Raw genomic sequence first — 23496 nt, forward strand, 5'->3', positions numbered from 1 at the left:
AAGCCCTGAACTCACCAATGCTACCCTAGGTTGCAGATACCTAAAAATAACTTTTAACTTTCCTCATCTGTGCTTAAGCACTTGTAGGACACATTCTTCACCCATGGTACTGTTCCCACTGAATGCAAATTAATGGGCACAAGTTCAACCTTCTCTATCTGTGTGCCTTTGGCAGCGCATGGCTAATTCATTGGAAAAAGAAACTGTTTTTTATTTATTAGTGCTAGTTGCCAGGATTAATATCAGGCACTGGGAATGTGTATAGTTAAGGAGATCATGGACAAGCTAAAGTGGGTGGGAATATACATTCCGCACATGGTGTCAGGAGTTACTGAGGCCTTGACTTTGCTGTGGATGCAGCACAGGCTCCTCAGGTAGCCTGGAGACGCTGTCTTGGCAGAGAGCTAAGAGCAGCAGGGGTTTCAAAGATGCTTGCTGAAGTGCACTGCTGGTGTATTGCTGTGTTAGCTTTGATGTCTGTCTCTCTGTGTTGGTAGGCTAGACTCATGCCTCCAAAATGTCTGCTTCGTGCTCAGCAGTCAGAAAGGCAAACAGAAGACTGGGAAAATGATCAAGAATCATATTGTGTCGCCACATAAATCCATGCTGAATCCATGTCTGTGATAATTGCTGTCATCTCAATAAGGATGTAAGAGGAGATTAGACAAGGTACAGAGAGCAGAAGTGGAGAAGTACAGAATATCTTTTTTCATGAGAAGAAATTAAGTAAGTTGGACTTGGCAGCCCAGAAGAAAGACAACTGACAGGGTGAATTTTTACTGTTTCTCATGATCTAGGAACTACAAGCCATGCAGTGAATACCAGTGGAAAGATACTACTTTATCTTTGGCTAACCTGCAGAGGCACATCCTGATAGATAACAGACTCTTACGAGGAAGGTTGAGCTGAACCACTGCACCTCCACCCACCCCCTTTGGTGACTGCAAAATATATCTGGCTCTTTGGTAGTGGCTGCATACATGGTTTCCCTTGTGGCATTTCCACCAAGCAGCAGATGTCTAGCTCTAGGTGGGCAGGATTCCTGTCTTTAATACTGTTAATCAAAGATCTCCTATCTAGTAACATTTCCCAGAAGCCGAACTGCTAATGGCCACGTCTCATGGCTATTGATTTCTCCCCCTTTCCAGGCCTTGCTGGTCAGACCGTTGGCTCCCGGCTGCTGTGGGAGCCTCTACCTGACCTCTTTGCTCCCTGGTGCTTGGCACAAGCAGGAGAGTTTGGCTGGCGCTGCCTGTGGCTGGGCAGGGGCAGGTTGTAGAGCCCCAGCCCTTTGTTGGATTTCTTCTGGAGAAGAATGAGGTGCAATTAAAGCCAATTCTTCATTAGGAGGAATGAAGAGCTGAACCATAACCACTCGGCCCCCTCACAGCATCCAAACAGAGAGCTCGTGAAGCTTCTGCCACCCTCGCCTCCGTCCTCCAGCCCCTGTGCTCAGCAGACCGAGAGCCAAGGACATGTACCCTCTCCAGGGCTGTCAACCGACAGTGACAGGAAGCAGGCCTAAAGGCTCATTTAACTTCAAAACAGCACCTGTCTTTTTAGGCGAGAGCAGGCTTTGCTTGTCAGCCCTGTCAGCGGCGCGGGCCCCGCCTGGAGGGCCCGTCAAGCACCTCGTTGTGTCGGAGGGGTCACGCAGCGCTGGCTGGCGTGGGGGCAGGAGGCTGTCTGCACCGGCACGTTTTCTCTGAAAGGACAGCGGGGTACGTATCTCTTCTGTTCATCTTTCTGGGTAAAACACTGCTTCCTGCCTGATTCTGAAGTGAGATATCACGCCCTTTGGTTGTGTGAAGTTATTGCTAACCAGAGGCAGCGATCTGTCTTGTCCACCATCTCTATTCCTTTTTTTAGCTTAGCTCCAAACTAATTGCACTGCAGTGGTCAGGATTGACACTTGTGTGTGAAGGCAAAAGCTCACAGCAAAGGCAGCCAGCGGTACCATGCTTGTCCTGCGCTCCCAGAGCTTGTGAGGCGCCCGGGCAGGTGAAGGCTCACTGCGGCTTGCTGAGGAGGCTGAAATGAAGGAACCTAGAGGAGAATGCCTAATTAATTCATTTAGCATCCTTCTTCCAAGCCTGTATAATCTTAACATGTTCATATTTTCTGTCAGAGAGAATTTGCCAGGAGCCAACAGAAACAGGATCAGACCTGCAAAGTTTAGAAGCCAGAAAACCAATGCCTGTTGCTGTTTTGTTGCTCTTAGTTTTCCCTTTCCTTGTTTTTGTAAGACTTTCCCAGTCTCCCTTCTCCCTTTATATCTCTTCTCCTCTTGTGCATCTTTCACTTGTATTTCCTCACTCTGGAGAGTGCTGGGGCTCAGTCCCCTCGCTGGGGCACCAGAGCCCTGCCACCTCTCTTTAGGTGTCTCAGCTCCAGGTTTTAGGAGGACCTAGCCCCTAGAGACCATGATTCCTCCTGCAGGAAGAAAGACATTTCAGACATCCTAGAGGTGTTTGCCAGCCTCCACTGTTGAGAAAGGAAGCCTAAATGGGCAGTTTAAAAGTGTAAAAGGCCAGGGCTGAGCGTGATGAATTCCATCTGCTGAATTTCATCTTACTTTTACAGGATGTTTTGTGCTAGAGCTTTTCTCTCCTTCATATAACCAATTGTGAACCATCCGCACATTCAAATGCTGAAACAAGTGTTCTTGAGTGTCTCTGTCCCCTGAGGGTGAAATGCTGCAGTCCTGCCCCCCTCCCAGTAATAATAATACTAATATATTCTATTTATAGAGCTTCAAAGTTTCCCAAAGAGCCACCTTTGGGAAGGAACGTACCACCAGTTAGATACTGCACAGCAACCCTAGACAACAACTTAAGACAGATGAATGTATCCAGTTGAAGCTGAACATGAGATTTCATTTGGCAGAAGATAATTGCAAAAGTTATTAATTATTATTGTTGTTGTTTATGCAGCTCTAGACTCAAGAGCAATAGGCGCTTTCTAAATACTACCAGTAGGTAGACAAAAGCACAAAGACATTATGATCATACCATAGTAATTTGCAGAAGGCAGAATGTGCTAATAAAAATCCTCCCCCGGAGGTTTTCCCATCTAAGACTCAGCATAATCTGATGAATAGTCCATAATGCTGGAAGAAGAGAGAGCTGGCTTTTCTATAGGTTCCCAGTGTAACCTTGAGCATATAGTTTAGTTGTTCTGAATCTCAAAACAGGTCTACACAAACACGTCATAGCTGTTCAACTAAGGATGAGAAAATCATTCTGATACAAGTATTTGATATAAATCTCTATGTGTTTTGCAGAGTGATTTAATTGAAATTGACAGTTGTTGGGTGTGGCATTTTTGTTTTGTTTTGTTTTGTTTTGTTTTGTCTTAAGCTACAGGACCAGGTGTACTTGGAGCCTGGATTTAAAGATCATCTACTCTAAGTGCAAAATTAGGCACTTGCTTACTCTGGAGACCCCTAAGATACTTGACGTCTATTGTTAAAATCTCATGAATGGAGAAGAGACCTTACAAACTAATGTGACTCACATAGAGAACATAAGGACTGCATGGTTGCAGATGAAGTATCTTGTGGAAACAGCTGAAGCATCTTGTGAGTCTGCAGATGTTTTTATATAGGCAACTATGAGAATTTAGTGGCTATCATGTTTGGTATCGGTGCCAACATAAATGACAGAGTGGTGAAATGTACAAACACAAATGTGAATCAGGACACTAGAATTAGCCAAAATATCTAAAATTAAAGAATGTAAAAATATAGTTCTTTAAATAATATTTATTTTTTACTCATTTCTATCTACACAACCATTTTATTGCTTTCTTCCTGTCTTCTGGTTTTAAATTACTAACATGGAACTTTTATATTTGTTTCTTCAATCGTTTTCCTATACGCTTGCACACTTTTAGATATGCAGTAATATATTTTTTTCTTCTGAGATGTTCCATACTTGTCATGATCAACTTGGCTGGAAAAAGACTAGCCCAAGGTTTCATTAGCATCCCTTCTGTGAGAACAGCACAAGCTTCATCTTTAAAGCAATAGGAAAATAGAGCATGTTCCAGCTCCCACCCAGGTCTCTAGAAGGGTTTCTCTTCATTGGAGCTGGCTCAGCCGTATACGCCAGGCAGCTTCTGCACTCAATATCAATTTCCAAAATATTCAGGTTCAGCATGTCAAATAAGCTGAAATGTCTGGGGAGCTGTTCTCCTTCAGCAGGGTTAGAATATTGAAATCAATGGGTTTGTGATCCCAAATGACATGGACACTTGAAAATGTCATCAATGGAGACATCAAACTTTACCTCTTCACTTTGGCCTGTCTGCATACACAGCCATTCTGTTAATGGCTTGCAGATACACCCTGGATCTGAAAATTACTGCTGTATTTCGAAACAGCAATACTTTCTTGCAATAAAAATGCACTTTGAGCTTGCAGTGCTTAAATGCTTCAGTCTGTGCTTTACTTCGTGTGTAAACATTTCTGCTGAAATCAATGAGGATATCTGTATGAGTGAAGTTATGGATTTGCTTACAGCCCTGGTTCTGCAAACATGTTTAGTTTTGTTCACAGGGCCCCTGGTCTCTGCAGGAAGATAATTAATCACATACATGTTTGCAGGATTAGAACTTTCACCAGTAATCATTTTATTAATCTTTTTGCTGAAATTACCTTTGTAAAATTTAAAGGAAACCATTTGTGAGTTGTTTTTTTTTTAAGACAGTATTTAACTCTTTACTCCCATTATATTTTATTCAAATATTTGATAGCATACATTTTCTAATGAGTTTTGCAGACTACAACCCTTTAAAAAGTGCCTGAAGTCAGTGGTTTATATGATCATAATTCAAACCACGTGCCCTTTCCTTAATGGAAGGAGATTAAAGAAGTGTTCTTTTATTTGCATTCGTCAGTCTATTAACATCAGCCATTTTAGTTCATTTGGTACAGTGAATTTTAGTCCCAGGAACCACTTTAATGCTAACAGCAGTCTCTGATTACCTGGGACCCATCTGGGTAATCCTCATTAAGGGGTTGTGACATAATATTTGGGACTGGTGATTAGGGGGTTCTCTGATGCTGTCTATCTGCTCCACGTACCCCACCGGCCCTGTTCTCCAGGTTCAGCTACAGGGACGGGATGATGACCCATCCCCAGTTTTCAAGTCCACCCGAATTCCCAGACAGAGAGTGCCAAGGTCCTTGCAGCCAGGTCCAGGGCCGTGGCAGATGACCCAGGTGAGCAGCAGGCAGAGGAGCTGGTGTCTAAAGTGAGTCTCTACAACCGAGTTCCTCTTCTGATGGCTGCATTTCTGTTTTCTCGCTTTTCTGCAGCCGTCGCTTTCTGTTCCTTGTTTGGCTTCTTTCTTTGCAGTATTATTTAGCACTGTTCTGCAGAGAAAGCATGTTTGCTGTCTTTCAGAGCAGGTTTTTAGCTGTTCTTGGCCATTCTGTGTTTGCGTGAATTCCTCTCGCTAACCCTGATAATCTCATCAACACCATCTGTCAGTTTGTTAATCCTCCATTCAGGACATGCAGTGAAACCCTGAACAATTACACATGGGCTTTTTCTAAAAGGCTGGCTATGAAGTTCTAGTTCCCTCTCTCATGTTTCCTGTATTACTGAAAGCCAATTTTAGATTGCTCGCTCTCCTTTAGCAAAACTTGAAATCAAACCATTTCAGAGATACCATATTCTAATTCCTTGGATTACTGGAATGGGAAAAAGGTAAAAAGCTGTGCAGCTTTTCCCAGTTAGCTTGTGCACTCTAAGCTGCTAATGGGCTGGAAACAGGCTGGGCAATTGTGCCTGCTGTGGGTTGCATGCTAGCAGGGCCCCTTGTTCTGGCTCTGCAGGAACCTGTCCTGGCAGTGAGGGTGGGGTGGCAGCAGTCCCAGGCATAGAGGGAGGGGATGTAGGGAAGGCAAGGCACCCCGTCTTTTCTCAGGCCCAGTGGTTTTTAAAAGAGCCGTGGGCATCAATGACATTGGCATGGTTTTTTTTGGTGTTTGTGTTCAGTGGACTGAAATCCTGCCATTAGGCAGCCCGAATACTTCTCATGCAATGAAATGTTACCAAGACCTGCAAAACTGAAATATTTTTCAAAACTTTTTGTGGTTTCCAGTACTTCTTTTCTGGGGAGGGTTTTGGGCTTGGAACAGAGTTGGTTTGGGAAGGAGGCAATACAAACTGAAATTCCTTCCCTGTCCAGTTCACATGTGGATGAAATCTCTCTCCTATGCCAAGCTGGTTGTTCCGTCACCGGTGCTCAAGCACAGAGCCACACAGACAGACTGTTTGCACCCTAATATTTTCTGAGCACATTCTGCAGTGCTCTGAGTTTTGGAGACCATGCAGATATGCTTTGAAACTTCACTGACTGCCGAGGAAGAAAATTCTCATATTTTCTTCTGCTGTGTTTCACTGTTTCCTCTTTCTGGCCCCCAGCAAGTGTATTCTGCAAACCACAAAATGAAAACCCCTGTAATTCAGGCAAACTCATGAGCCTGAAACAAGTAGTTCTGTTTTATCTTTCATCTCTTGACTCCTCCCCACCCAGAGGTAAGCCTGCATCTGAACCGCAGCTGCACCGAGGCGTAACACGGATCCTCATAAAACACGGGCACTCCCCAGAATCGGAGCTCAGGGGTTGTGGGGTGGTCAGCCCTGCAAGCCCCAAACCCAGCTCTCCCTTGCAAAGGAGCCTGGCAGAGTATAGTCAGTGGTCCAGTGGAAAATGCCAAAAAACATCCAAGCTGTTGTGTGAAATGCAAAGTACTTCGTGAAATCTGGGTGAGGTGGGGAGAGGGGCTGAAAAAAATCCCACTAGCTTGTCCACCTTGCCTGCGGGGGGGTGAGACAGTGCAAAGGGCTCTGAGAGCAGCCGTGTGACTCCTCCAAGTTGACTAGACTTCTAGCTGGTTGGGCTCTCATATGATTCCCTAAAAATAGCAGCTTATGTTTCCCATCATTGCCGTCCAGCTATTTTAATTAGCCTGTGGTCTCTGGTTTTTGCTTTGTGATGTGTAAATAGGAAATATTTACGCTAGGCCAGTAACTCCACATTCCTCCCACCTCTTTTCTTAACTCAGAGGGATTAGAGCTATGTTTATAAAATGCCTAATGCATTTGTCTGAACATCTCTAAATATCACTGGCTTTTCCGTAATGTTTTTTTTTCAGAGGACTGATTTTTAGATCACTCACGCTATTCACAGGTATGTTTTCCCTCATCTGACAAGTGTGATCATTCCTCAACCTTTAGCTGAAAATCTGCTCTGGTGCCCATCCTGGGACAGGCTGAAACTCTTCCAAACTGCAAAGGGCTCTCAGTTCCTGCTGATTTCACTGACAACTCCCGATGGCTCAGAAAGCCAAGATTTCCAAGTGACCTTGGTGCCCAGAGAGCAGATAGGTACCTGATGCGTCTTTTGGCTATTTTAGATTGACCCAGGTAGTACAGTGCTTTGCTGTGACCCTTATTTGCAGGTTAATTTAACCATCTTCTGATGTTTAGCATTTCCTGTAGTAGGTTTCTGTTCTGCTACATGTGTCTCCTGCTCTTGGCAGAGCGTTTAGTATGAAACAGCTGCGCAAAAACATCTTTTTGGGGTTCTGCAGATACGATCAATGTATGTGACACCACTGTCTCTTACTGCCAAGAGCAAAACTTTGCTCCTGACTGCAGAGTCAGTTTAATTTGGGGGAAATAGATAGGATGTGGTTGTGACTGACATCCTTGCCAAAACTGTGACTGCGGCTCGTTTCGCTAGAGTCCTTCAAGTGCAAGTTCTGTCCCTAAAAGCCATAAGAGGGCTGCTGAGCCCCGGTCTGCAGCCACAGCCAGGAATCTCCCAGAGCTTTCGGTTGGGAGTTCAGGGCTGGAATCCAGGAGAGCCATCTCTGAGTCAGCTGAGGCTGGGTGATACTGGCAGCAGCAGAGAGAGAGCAGATCAGGCTGTAGAGATTCTTCTAAAATTGAGTTTAAGCTCATAGTTGTAGAGCTTAAAAGATAGATGGTGGTGGAAACAATGTCTGCCAGGGATCTCAAATACAGTCAAAGCTGAGATGTAGTAAGTTTTGTTGGTTTCAGGAGAAGTCTGATTTGAGGGAAAAATTGTAGCTTTTTGTTTGTGGGAAAATAATCTCTCAGTACTTTTAGAGGTAGGTTAAAAATGATTTTGATACTGTATTATATTAAAAAATGTATTGTAAAATTATGAATTGTAAAATCAAGGAAATACTTCTTTTTCTTGATTCATGCTGAAATTTCTTCCAGAGCTTCCTTTTGCAGAGAATTTTTAGTTTGCCAGGCTTCGTTCCAAGCTGCAGTGAGGGCAGATAGAGAAAGCTCCAAGTACTTCATAAATCTGAATTTCTCTCCTTGTCAGAGCTCTAGGAGTCCCCAGAGCTAAGACTGATAAAACCCAGCTGCTGGCAAGGTTTGAACACGGAGGAGTAGTCCTGAAGAATGGCTGTGGATGAGCCCTGCACCTGCCTCATTGCCCAAATTCTGCACAGAGTGAGGATAAACAGCCCTTCTAGCAAGGTGGAGAAATGGCTACAAGGGAAGAGGCTGCAGGATGGTTCGCTTCTGTCCTCACCTCCATCTGCTCTGCTGGGTTTGTCAGGACAGAAGGTGGTTTGAACCTCAATGTGGATTGAGGCTGGATGCAGCACAGAGGACCACAATGAGATCTCTTTGTCATTTCCCATGATACCAGGTGCAGCACAGCCTGTATAGGCTAACAGGAGGTGCTGAGCAGAAAATGCTTCTTTAATCTGGTTTCTTTCTGTGTGAGAAAATTCCTATAGTGAGGCACCTTCTTCCCTCAGGACCCTCAGGTCTTTGCTGCCTCCTGCAGTCAGGGAAGGGGGGTGGTGCTGGTCTGACCAGACCTTTTGCACAAAATCCAGCTGCTGGAGGAAGCAGTGGTGCTTTCCTGTTTAGGAGAAAATGTGCAGATGCTCAGGCAAGTCCAATGCCTCCTACAGGAGACTGCAAAGCTGAAGACTTCAACTTCCATCAGGCATTCTATCTCCTCCAGCAAGGTATGAAATTCAGAGATTGCAAGAGGAGGAACAAATTGAGCACCCCCTCCCCAGAAACTGTATTTCCATCATCAGGGGAGGTATGCATTCAGATCAGCTTGAGCATGGAAGGGTTTGGGTCCAGGCTGCTGACATGCTGCAGGCATGGGACAGAATTTGGCAGACACTTCCCCATCCAGACATGTCTCATGGAGGTGGAGCCCCATTACTGGTAATCAACCCCAGGGGCTTGGGCTGTCCCAAGGAGGCAGGTGGAACAGTGCCTGGTTTGCACCGTGACTCCTTGCTCAGCACTGCAATGCTGCATTTCTCCGGGGCAAAAACAGACACGTAGGTGCTAGCAGCACCCCTGGAGAAATGCAGGCTTGCAAGTCTTCAGGCAGAGCACAGCAATACCTGCCTGCAAGCCTGGCGGTCAACATGTGGAGCAGGTGACGGTGTTGTCCTGCAGTGGGACGTGTTCTAGTCCCTGGTTCACCACTTCTGTCAAGTGTGTTCAGCTGATCTGCCCCTGGGGCTTCTCTGGCCAGCCCATGCTCTGCTCTTGTCTGTCCAGTGCCCCCAGACCAAGTTATTACACTGACTGTGGCAGCCCTCAACAAATCATTCAGTCTGTGGCTGCGAGGTAAGGACTGAACCTGTATTGCTCTGCTGGGCAAAAAGGGCTGTAAGCAAACAACTGAAAGCTCAGTATAGTGCCATTGCTCAGGTGGGTTATTAAGTGGGCCCCTTGTTTGTTAATTCCAAGAGAAATAGAAACCATTTACTTTCTACAACCAAGGCAGTTTTATGCTTGCATTTTCCTAGTCTAGGGTGGCATGCTTTCATTTCTGTTTATAATCAGTTCCACTTTCTGGTTTCCATGTACCAGGGACTTTTTGCATGTGGTCGGTACCTCGACCCATCAGGGTCTGTGTACTGCTTCTCTGGGACTTGCAGCTAAGGTAACAAAGGAAAAACCTGGCTCTCTGAGCATGGCAGAACTCCCTTTATTTCCCTGGAAAAAGTGTTAATGGGTGGGACACAACTCAGAAAATCCTGAAAAATGTTGCTCTTGCATAAGGCTTTCATGTCTGTACTTTCAGCCTTGCCAAGTATACCAAGTTTCAAATCTGTGTGTCTGTGTGTGAAAGATGGAGTTCATTATACTTACATACATTCATTTTCCATTGACATATTTGTGTTAATTGCATATTCTTTTCATATAAATTTAGAATTTCAGTCCAAATAGCTGTCTACAAAAGTTCATTGCAATATCTTATTGCTCTACACTCACTGAGAGGAAGCAGCAGGAATTTTTGCTTTCTAACTTTCCTGGGAGCAGGGTAACAACATCTATGTGCCACTGGGTTGTGTTTGCTGTGTGCTATTCAGTAATTTTCCCCAGAAGTGGTTTTATTTTAATGGCAGGCCATCTGATCCCAGAGTCTCATCTGAGCACTGAATTTGCAAATATATGTATTTATTATCGTCATATTTGAACAAGTGTAACGCCTGTCCCAAGATTCAAGCCCATTCAAAGCTGGAGTCTGAAAAGCACATTCATCATTCTGGGTAGCACTAACTCCAGCTGCTTTCCTGTGAGAGGCCTCTTTTGGCTTTTCCAAGCAACCAGCCACCCTTCTGCACAAGCAGCTCCAATCAATTTCCATGGGGGTCTTTTTAGTTGTGCCTCAGCCTCTAAGCAGTTCACAAGTTCATGGGCTTACAGAAACCCGGGCTATACCTGCCTCTCTTCATAGACAGCAGGGATGGGTTTATTTTTAGCAATAGTATTCCAGAAATACATTCCACCCCTCTTCAGAAATGTGTGGGAGAGACAGGCACACGTATACAGACGGTTCTGCCTAGATTCGTGTCAGTGAGTGCCCGAAAACTGCTTTTCCACTGCCTGTTGTCATCCCAAAACCCATGTTTTTGCAGTTCTCTCAGATGGCTCAGCTCAAAGGTGCTGTGATGCATGCATTCACCAGATCTCAGTGTGTAAGTGCTGTCATGGTGCAGGGCATAAGGAGCTGTTGGAGCGTGCAGTTTGGGACCAGAACTTAACAGAAGTGCCCTGATGTTTGGCAATGCATGTGTTTGGTTTAGGATGAATTAGGAGAAGCAGAGCAGCACCAAAAGCATAGACCAGGAGTCCAGGAGAGCGGGCTTTGCAACATTTTCCTGCCGGTATACATGGGGGGAGCAATACACCTCTCCCAGGTGAGGAAATCAAAGCTGAAGGCTGCTGCGGGGAAGGCAGGCCATTGCCCCTCCAAGGGTAGGTGGGCTCACACTGCTCCTGGGTCACAGGGAGTTGCTGGTCATCCCAAGCCTGCCGGATCCTGGAGAATCTCAGGCAGCAGACTCGGCGTAGTTGTCGCCTTGCCCATGCTGTAGCAATGTAATTAGCAGCTCTTTTTAAAATGCAAATGAGCACTGGGTTCACATGGAGCCCTGTTCTGCCATAGAAGCAGGAGCCGGGCCATAATCACAGGAGGTTCTTCATTTTGCTGCGGGCTGTGGCTCAAGTCCAGGGTGATGTTGAGCCCCAGGAGAGCCCCACGACTTCAGTAAGGAGCTCTGTGCCCTCAGCAGGGCACGGGGGGCAATCCATTGTTTATATCTGCTGTACAAAAGCTTAGCTCGCCGACTTCACGGCATATTTCCCCTATTATTCAATATCCTACTGCAGTTTGCCAAATGAAACCCAATGCTGGCATGTGCCTCCCAGGAGGGCTGCTGGTGTTGTTTGCTTTGGAAGGAGGGTGGAATGGGGTCCTTACTCTAAGAACACTGGACACATTTGTCCAGCCCTGATGATGAAATGAGCTATTTATGAGAAGGCACTGGTAGGACAGTAATGTGTTACTCATGTCCATACTTCTTGTACGGTATTTTTAATGGTGACCTTCATAAACATTTTGACGCCCACCTGGAGACACAAAAATGCGGTGCTTTCAAGCTTGAATCACTGGCAGCAGCAAGCCGATCGCACGCCATTACTTTCTGTATTAGTTATCTCTGAAGCATTACCACTGGCGAATCTGAATGTAAAAATAGCTGATGACTGTTTGTTTCATCTGTCTGTTACTTGACACCGCATGGTTATTCCAATACGTATGTTTGCCTCTTCCCCACCATGATCTCCGTTTGGCTTCCCCTTGCCTGATAACTATTTAAATACATTTTACTAACTTTGGATTCCTTGCTCACTGCACTTCACCTGGCTGGGCAGGTCTGTGAGGGCTCAAGGGTTAGCTCCTCCACTTTTATTTTTCGCTTATTTATTTTTCAGCGACTGTTCCTATTAAGATAACCATGTTCAGAAGAAGAGTCTGAAACACGTAAATAATGGGAAGTGCTAATAGTAAGCAGACTGCTGTAAAATGTGCTGGGGCTTTGACTTAAAGGAAGAAAGCACAGCACTGTACTGCCCCTGATCAGGAAGCTGGAGCACCAAAGGTAAGGGGGAGGCATATGGGCATTTTTAAAACCTGGAAATGGTGACGAATGACGGTGTCTGAGCGTGTGAATGTGTAATTGATCAGATGAGAAAAATCAAACAGCATTTTTATATTTTTCTTCAGAGATGAGAGGTGGAAAGTCCTTTCATTTTGTCCAGTTCTTTTCTGCTCTCAGAAATGCAGGATAGCCTCTAAAAGTCTGTGTATGGAAAGAGACATACATATAGAACTGTATGCAGTGATTACTGTTTATAACACAACTGTTTGGTAAAGGGGGATGATTTTTGTTTTAAAAGACCACTAAATTGCTATGAAGCTCCATTTAATTGTCCCGCACATTGTGCTGTAAGCAACTTTAAGCAAATATACATTGATTTTATTTTCCAGATGATTACTGCCTAGAGATAAGATACTCCTACAAACTTTAGTGATTTGTGTAGGAGTTTGAAGGCATTTTTATTTCTTTTTTTTTTTTTTTTGAACAAATAGGAAGAGAACAGTTTAAATATTTTATAGGCAGCAATTAGTATGCTATAGAGCCTGGAAAAGTAAAATACTTCAAATACCTAGGCAGTGCTAAGAGGTCACTATAAATGACTGTGACTATGACTTGTATCCAATTTTAATCACTGGAAAATTTCTTAAATGGCATAAGCTTTTCTGAGTCCAGTTGTTGCAGAACTTCTTAATCTGCCATCCTAAGGAACTACGTGTTGTTAGCCTAGCGCAGAACTCAGCAGCAAAATGACAGAAATAATTGAAATAGAGCTTGAGAATCTAAATCACTTATGCTTTTTTTTTTTTTTTTTTAATGGTCTGTGAACAGGCAATCCAATTAGCTCTGAACAGGGACAAGCATTCTAGCACCAGGCCAAAGCAGCCGACTGAGGCTGACTTTATAACAGCTGTTGTTTAGAGGGTCCCTTGCTGGTGTCCTGCAGTTGCTGGGGGGGAAGCGGGAGGGAAGAAGTGAGAAGAGATAAGAAGGAGAAATAAGCTTTCTGGTCAGGATCAAAGCCCATGGCTCTTTTCCTCCAGTTCTGCAGAGAACTGACCATGTAAAAAGCAAATGTCCTCGGTTAATTGCTTAGAGATTAAGACTTGTGGAAAATACTAACAAATTAAAGATTCGTAGTATCTAGGGGGCCCAAAACACCTAAATCTCTGTCCTTCTGTGCATGTCACTGGAAGGGCTTTTAAATTACATGCATATTCACAAGTTACTTAACAAAACAGTTGTAACAGGCAATCACCTATGTACTTGAAGGCCTCAGCCAGGTGGAGGCATGCAGGTGTAACTGTGTCACTGCAACACAAAGCAAAAGCACATGGAAATTTCACTCTGTAGCCTCTTAATCCCATCTGCTTCTCTGAAATGTTTGTCTCGTCTATGCTTGCATTACTAGAGCTGTGCAAAAGGCAAAGGAAAATGCAAATCCCTCCAAGAAAAAAAGCCAACTAACCTTATGACCCAGGCTGGGAGAAATAACACTCCTCTGCATCAATCTTTCATTTCTTTAGTCAAGCTGATTTTACACACACACACAAAGTTGCTGGCAGAGGGAAAATCTGCAAGTGATTTTTTTAGCTGTAGGCTTGGCTGTGCTAGCTTGCATGCAGCCGGGGAGCCAGGGCACACACAGCCTTGTCCACCATAAGCAAGTGGGTGAGTTCGTTGCTTTCAGAGCTAGCATGCATCACTTGAGGTAGGGTCTCGTTTTGGGACCTGCGGTCTCTGAGCCAGCTGACAGGTGTGTGGTGAAGAGGAGCGTAGTGCGGGCGCATGTGTGCACTGGTACAGAAGCTTCAGCTTCACGTTGGAGAGAATGTCGTGCCTCTTTGATAAAGCCCATATAAGATTTTGGGTGGGTCAGTGGCTGCCGATACATATCAGTAGGTATATGTGTGTGTGTGCACATACTGAGCTTGGTGATTTCTCGTTATGTTGCTGCTTGCCAGGCTTTTATGTCTTTCAAGTGTGTATGATCAGAGAGTGCTGCTGAGACTCCTGTCTCTTGGCAGCCCCAGGGAAACTGAGGCAGTACTGAATCCATGTGCACAACCCTTCTCTAGGAGCAAGGTCTCCCTATCCCTGACCAAATGATCCTCTTTGGACAGGCATAGAAAACAGATATTTAATTATAGTCTTGGGTTTCCTTATCATCCATCTCCTGTGCTTGCAAATAATGATATACACAAAGGCATTAGCTAGTAATGATTAATCTAAGTCATCTAGTAACAGTCAGACCAACCTTCCTATGAGCTAGTCAGGTCAAATAGTGATGCATATTTATTTTCAGTCTCTCACCTAGATACATCGCAATAGTTTCAGGGGTGCTTTCCCTGTTGCTTACACACACTGTCTGAAGCTGTTTTGGGAACTGTGACAGGGCTATGACAGAGCCAGGTACCCAAAGGCCACCTAACTCATACTTTCCACTTGAAAAAGATAGAGATGAAAATCCCTGCAAGTTTGGGGAGTGTCTCTGAAAGAGGTGTGTGTGGTTAACATTTGGATACACCTTACCACGCAGTCAGCAGTATCTGGCAGCTGACAGCTACTGCAGATCCTCAGTCTCAGATACGCCTCTGTCACCGTTAGCTGGGTCAGACATAAGCTGCTGCACCTTAACGTCGGCTTGGTTTGCCTTTCAGCTTCATTACAGACCCTTGTACAATTCTGCACCCTTCTGACGGCTTCTGCTCTGTTGAGGTGTATTTCAGGTGTGATGACAACATCACTGAGGTTGCTGAGGGAGTGAGGGGGCTACCCTGGGCTACCCTGTATAAAGCCAACCATTGGCCTCTCTCTTAGGGAACAAGGGTGGATTCTGCTTCAAACTCTTGCTGTTTTCTTTTTCTCTCTTTTGTGTATATCATTTACAGGATAATCACAAGAAACATCTTAGTATATGCATTAACTGTAAAATAATGAGGAAGTACCTTAGGGACACACCATTAAACCACAGCAATGAATCAATGCCTGAATAGGAATAGGGAGTCTTCGTTTCCCAGGAAAATAAACGAACCCCTGTTTCACATTGAAGCGGAAACTGGAAGGAGCTTCCATCTTTTTCAGGAGGAGACATTGGCTGGCTTTTGCTGCTGAAAAGAAGGAAAATAGCGTGGCCTTCTGGGATAATACATGCGGCACAGGTGGGTGGGCTCCCTCCTGTGCTCTCAAAGTCTTCCCCTAGGTGGATAGCTGTCCCATAGCCAGCTTCCAGGTGGCAGGCACAGGTAAGGGAGGCCACAGCTTTTGTCCTTAAGCTGGAATGCCTCTGATACCATCACAAATGGTTGAGGTGCAGTTTGTCATTGCAGGAAAAATGTTAAGCATAGGGATGGCTCTGTGCTGAAGTCATACACTCTGGCCTATCTAGAAGCATGTATTATCCTGCTTGCCACGTGTCTTGCTCAAGAACTGAGCTCTCTTGACTACATTTGAAAGCTGCAGCAAGGTGTAAGTAAGAAATCTCTCTTTTTCTGTAGTCTGAGCTGGAAAACCTTGAAAACAAAAGCTTCCACTTTCTTTCCCCTGCTCTGGTGCATATCCCTATCTGCTGGCCTGATGTTCACCATCTGAGCTCTTGGGGTCTGATTCTGTATGTAGGGATGTTACTAGAGCAGAGCTCAGACAGCCTGGAAATTCAGGGTCTTTCCTAAAATCTCTTTCTCTAGACTCATTTTGCATCATGCTGGATATTGTTAACAGGTTGTATTAATGAAGTCCTGGCCCTGCCTTAATTTTCTGTAAATCTAGCAAAGGTTCACTTGAGCTGATGAATTCATTCTGGTGCAAATCTGGAGTAAATAAAATTAAATTTGGGTTTGGCTTTAATGTCCTTAGGCAGCTCACAGGGTATGAACATCATCCTTTGCTTCATGGGTGTGTGAAGATAATAAAACAGGGTATGTGAATTCTTGCCATCCAGTTATGGACAGTTTATTCAGTGACTTGCACCCTGTCATCCAAAAGGACTGCCTTAGCTGCAAGTCAAGGGAGACTGGCCATGGGTAGCAAGGCTCACAGTGCAGCTGGCAAGCACTGTGCCTGCCGCAGGCTGCCACGTGCTGACATGCTCCTCAATGCCTTGTTGTGTCCCCTCTGATCTCCTGTTGCATGTTTAGGTGTGTCGTCCATAATGTGTGTTTCTCTGGGGTACTACTAGTTGCACTGGACTCTGGGGACAACGTGTTGCATATTGTTTTAGATTAACTCTTGAAACTGTTTTGGATTAACTCTTGAAACTATTTAGGCTATAAACCCTGATGTCTGTTTTGAATTAGAAGTTTTATTTTGTAAAAGTCTGTAAAGTTCTGTGTCTCATAAGATCTTTAGGAAGTTCTGCATCTTTCCAAAGTCAAGACTGATGTATCTGGAAGTGTTCTTTGGTAACATAGGCCAGGTATTTCAGGATATTGCATGTCCCTAAATCCTCTGGAATTCAGTGAGTCATAAAACCACTTAGAACTTGAAACAATTTTGAACCTACAAATGGCTTGATTTTTTTAAATAAAAAATAAAGTCAGCAAAATCCCTGTCCAAACACTGCAGATAACCAGAATATATAAAAGAAAGGAGTAGGTGAGACCACCAGTAAAAGAATAATACTTGTTTTCTGCAAGCCTTATTTCCTGAGCATCCTGTGTGAGTGGGTGTGGGTCAGACTCTTCTTGTCAAGAGGCTTAAACCGTCTAAGTGCAAACTTGTCAGTGCAGATGGTATCGGTGTGCTGGAGCTGAGGGGAGGGCCAGCATAAGTGGGGGGTGGTTTCAGGTTCCCCAGCCCGGAGAGAGAAGTGCAGCATGGCTGGATGCAAGCTGCAGATTTCTTTGTGTAGGTCACAGAGGAGAATACACCTGGTTCCCTCTTGTGTCTAGCACACTTGCTGGTATCATTGGACTTTTCTCATGGGTAGGGCTGGGACTGTCCAGCACACTCCTTTACAAGATAACCAGGCCATTGCGTTTGTTCTCTTGTCCCTGTTTCTAATTCCCTTCCTCCCTGTCCTCTCCTGTCTCTAGCCGTTACAATGCTGCGGCACTCTGTAACTCTCCCTCTGCTATGGAAAAATCTCCTTTCCTACACTCAGAAAGTAAAAACAAGCTTTCATCTTCTAAGACACACTTGAGACTAAATGAAAGGAGGTGAATACCTATCTCATTAGCCAAAATCCTGTCAGTGCTCTGTGGAGGGACTGTACCAATGCAATGTCAGTCATCACCTCAAACTGGTGAGGAAGGTTTGAGTCTTCTCAGAAAGAGATAGAGGTGTCAGGAACCTGAGGAGAAGCTGAGGGCTTTACAGTAAGTCAGTCACCTGCAAATCTGCATGGATTTCGCTATATAATATAATACCAAACTACATCACCGTACTCAGCTGAAGAGTTTTACAGCATAAAGCTTCCTCCTTGCTCCTGCAGTCTTGCGGTAAAGTACCACACTGCACGAAGGGCAATGCGAAGACATTTTTTACCTTAACTGCTGAAGGTTAAGCTTCTCTTGTGGGATTCAGAAAACATAGATTAGGTTCCCTGGCTAACCACAGATGCTTTAATTGAACTTGGACAAATCAGTTGGTTGAGGCAGGGTCTTTGCTACTGATGTGTAAATGAGACATAAATCCTGCTTGCAGCAGGAGAATTTGTATGGATAAATAGCCATGAGGTGTACATGTACCATATTACTGGGGAGCTGTATAAATATCTCAGCGTATAATGACTGACCTAGTTACAGACAGTGGCCTTTTCCACTCAGACATTTAATGCCAAGAAATGCACTGTTTGGGTTCAGTTGCTTAAATGTCACTTGTCTGTGCTAAGTTCAAGTCATGGGAGAAGCATCATGCCTTTGCCTTGTGATTCTTGCAGAGTTGTGCTGTTTGTCAAGTGCTACACCTGCTTGTTGCCTCTGTTAGTCATGTACTATGTGCCTTTGACTTCCCCCATCCTTTCTGTGTGTTACTGACTCTACAAAGGCAGTGGGTAGGGATCAGGCAACGGAAGAAGTGAGCAGGAGTGGCAAGGAAGCCTCAGTCCAAACACGACCCTTTCTGAGAGACATCTCCTTCTTCCAGACTTGACAGGACTCTTGGCAGGATGGGGCATTTGGAGGACATTGGGAAAGGCAGTCCGGAGAGCAGCTGGAAATAACTGTTGGGTCTTTGCCATTGAACCAGAAAGGGAAAGGTAGAAAGACTGGCCATGATTCTCCATGGCTGTTGCAAGGAGTCTCTGTTCCTTCCATTTTTCTTCACATGAGGTCTTCATCTCCCAGTGGCTGAAGGTTTGCGGTCTGAACAGAAGAGGTAAGCATTCCAGCTGGGGCCTGGAAGAGGTTCCCTCTGGGGATAGGACACAGAGCAGGATACATAACACATGGTCCTCAGCTACATATATTCCTTCTTTACATTCACGCTTCTACTAGATTGTAGTGACTATCCATTCTTATACTAGGTTGCGGTTGTGAATCTGATGAGCCTCTAGTTCCAGCTCCCATAATAACAAACGCACCAGCTTGAAAAGAGCTCACTGGGAGAAAAAAAAAACTGTTTTTCTTCAGAAAAATATGTTTTGATTAAACGAAGAAAATCACAATCATATCCATTTTAACAATATTTCCTCTAGAAATGTAATTGGAATAGATTTTTATGATCATCTGGAATATTTAGTTACGAAAACTTCAAAACAAGATCACACTCTCTATTACAACACCATCAGAGTATTGTTTGATGCAGAACTTAAAATGAATAGTTTCAGTTAATGTGGAATAACACCTGCTATCTCTGAGTTTGTGGCAGTAATAATAGACTATTTTAACTAGTAACGTATATATTACATGTTATTTTTCATGGCCTGTAAGGTAAAATAATAAAATTATCTGAAATTAAAAGATATTGTAAAAATCTGTGAAATTTGTAGTTAAAGTTCTCTTCAGAATCTTATTCTATGTGAAATTTCTAAGACAATCTAAATGAGAGCATTCTCCCATCACACACAGGCACATGCACACAAACACACAAGCAAACACATTTCCAGATGCTAATATTGTCCACAAGGTGGCAATTCAGAGTGCCAGCCATCTCTGCTGGTGCAGTCTGGAATTGAACAATGTCTGCCACACCACTCTTAGGTCTAGATAGTCTAGTTATAATTGCAGAAAGATCAAAATCACTGTGTCACAAATGCACTGCTATTGTCAGTGGTGAGGGAAGCCAGCTAGAAAATCAGCATTGCCCAGAGGACATGATTTGGTGGCCTAGCCATGTGGTGTAGCCATGTAGGTTCCAAGTCCCATTCCTTCTCATGTTGGTCTGAATGCCACACGGGGGTGAGGTTTGTCTCTGCAGAGATGTTGGATTTCTCTTTACTGTGGCTACAGTTACTCATGTAGCCTTCTGGACAATGCACCGGTGTCGTCTTAGGAAGTAGATGTATTTTGAGTCACCAATTCTGTTCTCAGTTATTCTACTGACGTCAGTAACATGACTCTAGATTTATACCAGTGTAACTGAGAACACAAGTTGGCTCAAAGTCAAGAACAGTGTCTCCTCTTCTCTGGCCCAGGACAAGCTGTTCAAGACACAATTGCTGGGCCAAATCCACAAGGGGAATGGACCCCGGTCTACACTGATGTGGTCCAGACACACAGTTCCCTCACCTTGCTGTCCAGTGCAATGACCAGTTGTCACAATACCTGAAGTCACCTTGTTCTGTGCTAGTCATTTCTGTCAGTGTTTGGGGTCTTCGATATAAGCTGGATAGCCCCAGTTCTCCATCCACCATCAGCTGGAGCAGGTGCTTTTATTTCAGTAAAGTGGTTCTTCTTCCATTGAGCAGGAGAACTCTCTGTGGCTGCCCATTATGACCACAAAGCATAAACGAAAGTGATCTTGCTGGATGAGAGAAACGGAGACTTGTGCTAACAGTTTTTACCTTATGACCGTCTTAATGCAGAATCAGGATGCCTTTGAAATGCCTCAGAAATGCCTTTCCTGATGGTTCAGGGAAATGTGGATAGAGTATCACTGTCTCTCTTGCCAGGCAACTCCACTCCTTGGTGAGGACGTTGTGGTCTTCCTCCCAGACCATGTGCCCTGAGTACTGATTAGAAAAGACAGTGTTTGTGGAGATGCCCATGCATTAGGGCAGGTCAGAGGGAGCACTTGGCTACGATGCAGCACAGTATGAGCAGCCCACACACTCTTGGCAGTCCAAGCAGCTAGCAGTCACCGCAGGGCTCTGGGTTTTGAGCTTCCTTGTGGATGGATGCCATACAGAGAACACCACATGAAGAAAGCAGCTCGCAAAGATTTAAAAAAAAAAATACCAAACTTCCCTCCCTCTCCCTTCCCTTCCCATCCTCAAGGGGAATGCAGTGCTGCTGACTTCAGACTGCTATGTAACTTGCAAAGGCACTGCCAAAATGCCACCGCGATGTCTCACGGCAAAACATTTCAGCCAAATACCAGCCCAAGGGGGGTGGAGGAACCAACCATCCCTTTCTGTATTGCAGCAGCACTGATGTCACACACTGCAGCCAACTTTGCTGGTTCACCCAGCTCCTGCCTAGTGAAAACAGTTGACATTCAGTTTGTGCCAGGCCAGGAATAGTCTCTGTAACTTAACCTCCTCATCACAACTTGCTAGGCATGTAAGAGAGCCCCTGAAAAAAGCCTCCTTTTTAAAAGGGAAGGGCGTTTGATTTCTGATTAAGCTCCTTGAAATCTGTACATTCATCAAAGCTTTTCCAGTAGCTTGTATCAGATGGTGCCTACTGCAAACACCTGAGATGTTTCTCAGCATTTCCCAAGCAGTTTCAAATGTTCAGATTTGCTTTCTTCTATATTGAAAATAAATAGACTAAAATCACATATCCCAAATTTTAGAACTAGCTGAATCTGGAGCCAAGTTCAGACATTGTACCTTGCTTGCAGGCTGCCATACTTGTCCAAATAGATAGAGAAATGTGATTTCACCAGGTTACTAAACCAGCTATAAACAGCTTTTTTTGCCCAGCAGTTTGGAAGCTGATGTTATACAAATATAAGGAATAGTTAGACCAGTACAGTCCTGCTATTTCAATTCAGTCCTTGTAATGATCTGCATCTTGAACACTTGGTGTAGGTACATCTTTTCCAGCTTGAAACATTACACTGCCCAAGTGCTAATATTATGTCCAGGCAAGACAAGGATCTTCACAAGGGTTTCAGAGACAGTGACAGTCGCTATTCTACTTTAATCAGTGGCGCTGAGTTGTTTTTGTAACAGTGACTCCATCTAGGAAAATAATTGCTGAGATTACATCACAATCCCCATGTTTATTGTTACCCTACTCACTTTTCAGCAAATGTTCTCAGTTTACAAGGGACAAGATGTTTCTTCAGACCTCTGTCCATGATATCTGAAAGCCAAGCTTCCTCCTAGTTCAGGCATCACCACCAATAAATAGTGATAAGCATTGTGCCACTGGAATTCAGTCAACAGCTCCGTTGATGAGTGTGCCAGAACATAATCACATGCTCCCACGGCTGTGTTGGCTTCGCACAGTTAAGAGTACCACAGAAGCAGTAAAATTGTAATTTAATCTCTGGGCAAAGAGATAACCAAGTACACATCTCTGTAGCGAGGATGCCCTTTTACATTTCTCTGCAACCAAATGTAGCATTTTTTGGTGTTTCTTTGCTTTCACTTTTTTTTTTTTTTCCAGAAATCTTAAAAAAGACTGTGGAAAGTTCCAGTTGGTACAAGCCTGTCCTTAGACTAACAAAGACAGCCTTACTTCCTCAGATAAGGTGTAGGAGACCATCCCAGAGGGCAAGCCCTTGTTGCCCCTTTTGCCAGTGTGTTTTGACTGCTGCTGACTGACACAGAGGTTTCCTTAGAAGAGCCTCTTCCTTCAGGAAAATCTACCCTACCTACTCCTATGTCCTGTTTGCACTACCTTAGTGCCAGGCAGTACTCCCTGTAGGAAATAACTATTGTCTTGCAAGTATTAGACAAGCTAGCCTGAAATCCTTGGGAGTGTCCCCAGCAAATGGGCAGCAGCAATGCATGTCTGCCATAGCTGAACTTTCCTTTAGCATCTCCTGATTCTGACTCATGCGCGGAGGCAAAAAGATGCTTTGTTTACTGCCCCTCACCATCCCAGCTGTCCACCTTTGCTCTCCTTTACAACAGAGGCAGTAAAAACAATGGGTTTTCAGGTCTCAGCTGCTTCAGTTCCCAGTCCAGCAGATGGACATCTGTCTGTCCTTGTTGCCAGTAGGATGTCAGATGCAGCTGGAGTGGAGGCACACATTTTCCTCTGCAGTCCCTCTGGAAGGGTAGCACACCTGGGAGGTAGAGAGCAGCAGGAAAGAAGTCATCTGTCCCAATCCCTCCTTTTAGCCTGGAGAAATTGCCCACCCTTTGGAGTGGGCAGACTGCTAGGAAATCATTGCTCACTCAGCAGCTGGTCTCTGGTGGGACGACCAGAGTGTTGAAGGTTGTGACTGTTTTTTGTGAGGAACCTGACTGCACTCCACAAGCTACCAAACCCTCAAATTATCGGTGTGGGATGGATACCTGTCTCTTTTGGCTAGAAATTTTGTAAGTCACTCCTGAAATCATTGTAAAATGTAAATGAACAAATGAATGAAAGAGTAGAGTATGTGAGAAAATCTTCAGCTCATGCAAACAAATGCTTTTGTTTTTGAATTGTAGAACTCAAGATCAAAAATGCTGAAGGTTGGAAACATCCCAATACACTACTTCTGTCAAATCTACATTGTTGGACTGTTTTTACCTCCACACTAAAGATGGTCAGAGATGAAGCCAAATACGAGCATGAGAGGAAGTTCTAGAGATGAGAAGCAAAATTACATGGCAGGTATGCACCTGTATTTCCCTCTCATACAAGAGTTAAACATCCCAGCCAAGAGCAGCATGACCTTTCTCTGGTCTTTTTCTTTTTTTTCTTTTTTTTTTTTCTTGCTGTATTATACACAAAAATGTATGTAGGATGGAG

At 44.4% G+C, this 23496-nt stretch overlaps 1 protein-coding gene across 5 annotated transcripts in view; it reads left to right on the forward strand.

Annotated features, from left to right (window-relative positions):
- LOC308197073 (cardiac-enriched FHL2-interacting protein) overlaps positions 1 to 23496 on the forward strand; it is a 114743-nt gene that overhangs the window by 82881 nt on the left and 8366 nt on the right. For 2 of the 5 annotated variants that reach the window (XM_080596968.1, XM_080596970.1), the window contains exon 1: positions 10864 to 12484. The exons of 1 other annotated variant lie outside the window; for it this stretch is intronic. The gene's annotated coding sequence lies outside the window, so the exon portion shown is untranslated. Of the gene's footprint in view, positions 1 to 97; positions 1722 to 10863; positions 12485 to 23192; positions 23359 to 23496 lie in introns of those variants that run through there. 2 more of the 5 variants (XM_080596966.1, XM_080596967.1) reach the window with 2 other exon arrangements.

This window comes from Anser brachyrhynchus (assembly GCF_964034855.1).
Source record: "Anser brachyrhynchus genome assembly, chromosome: 6".
In the NCBI taxonomy this organism is placed as follows: Eukaryota; Metazoa; Chordata; class Aves; order Anseriformes; family Anatidae; genus Anser; species Anser brachyrhynchus.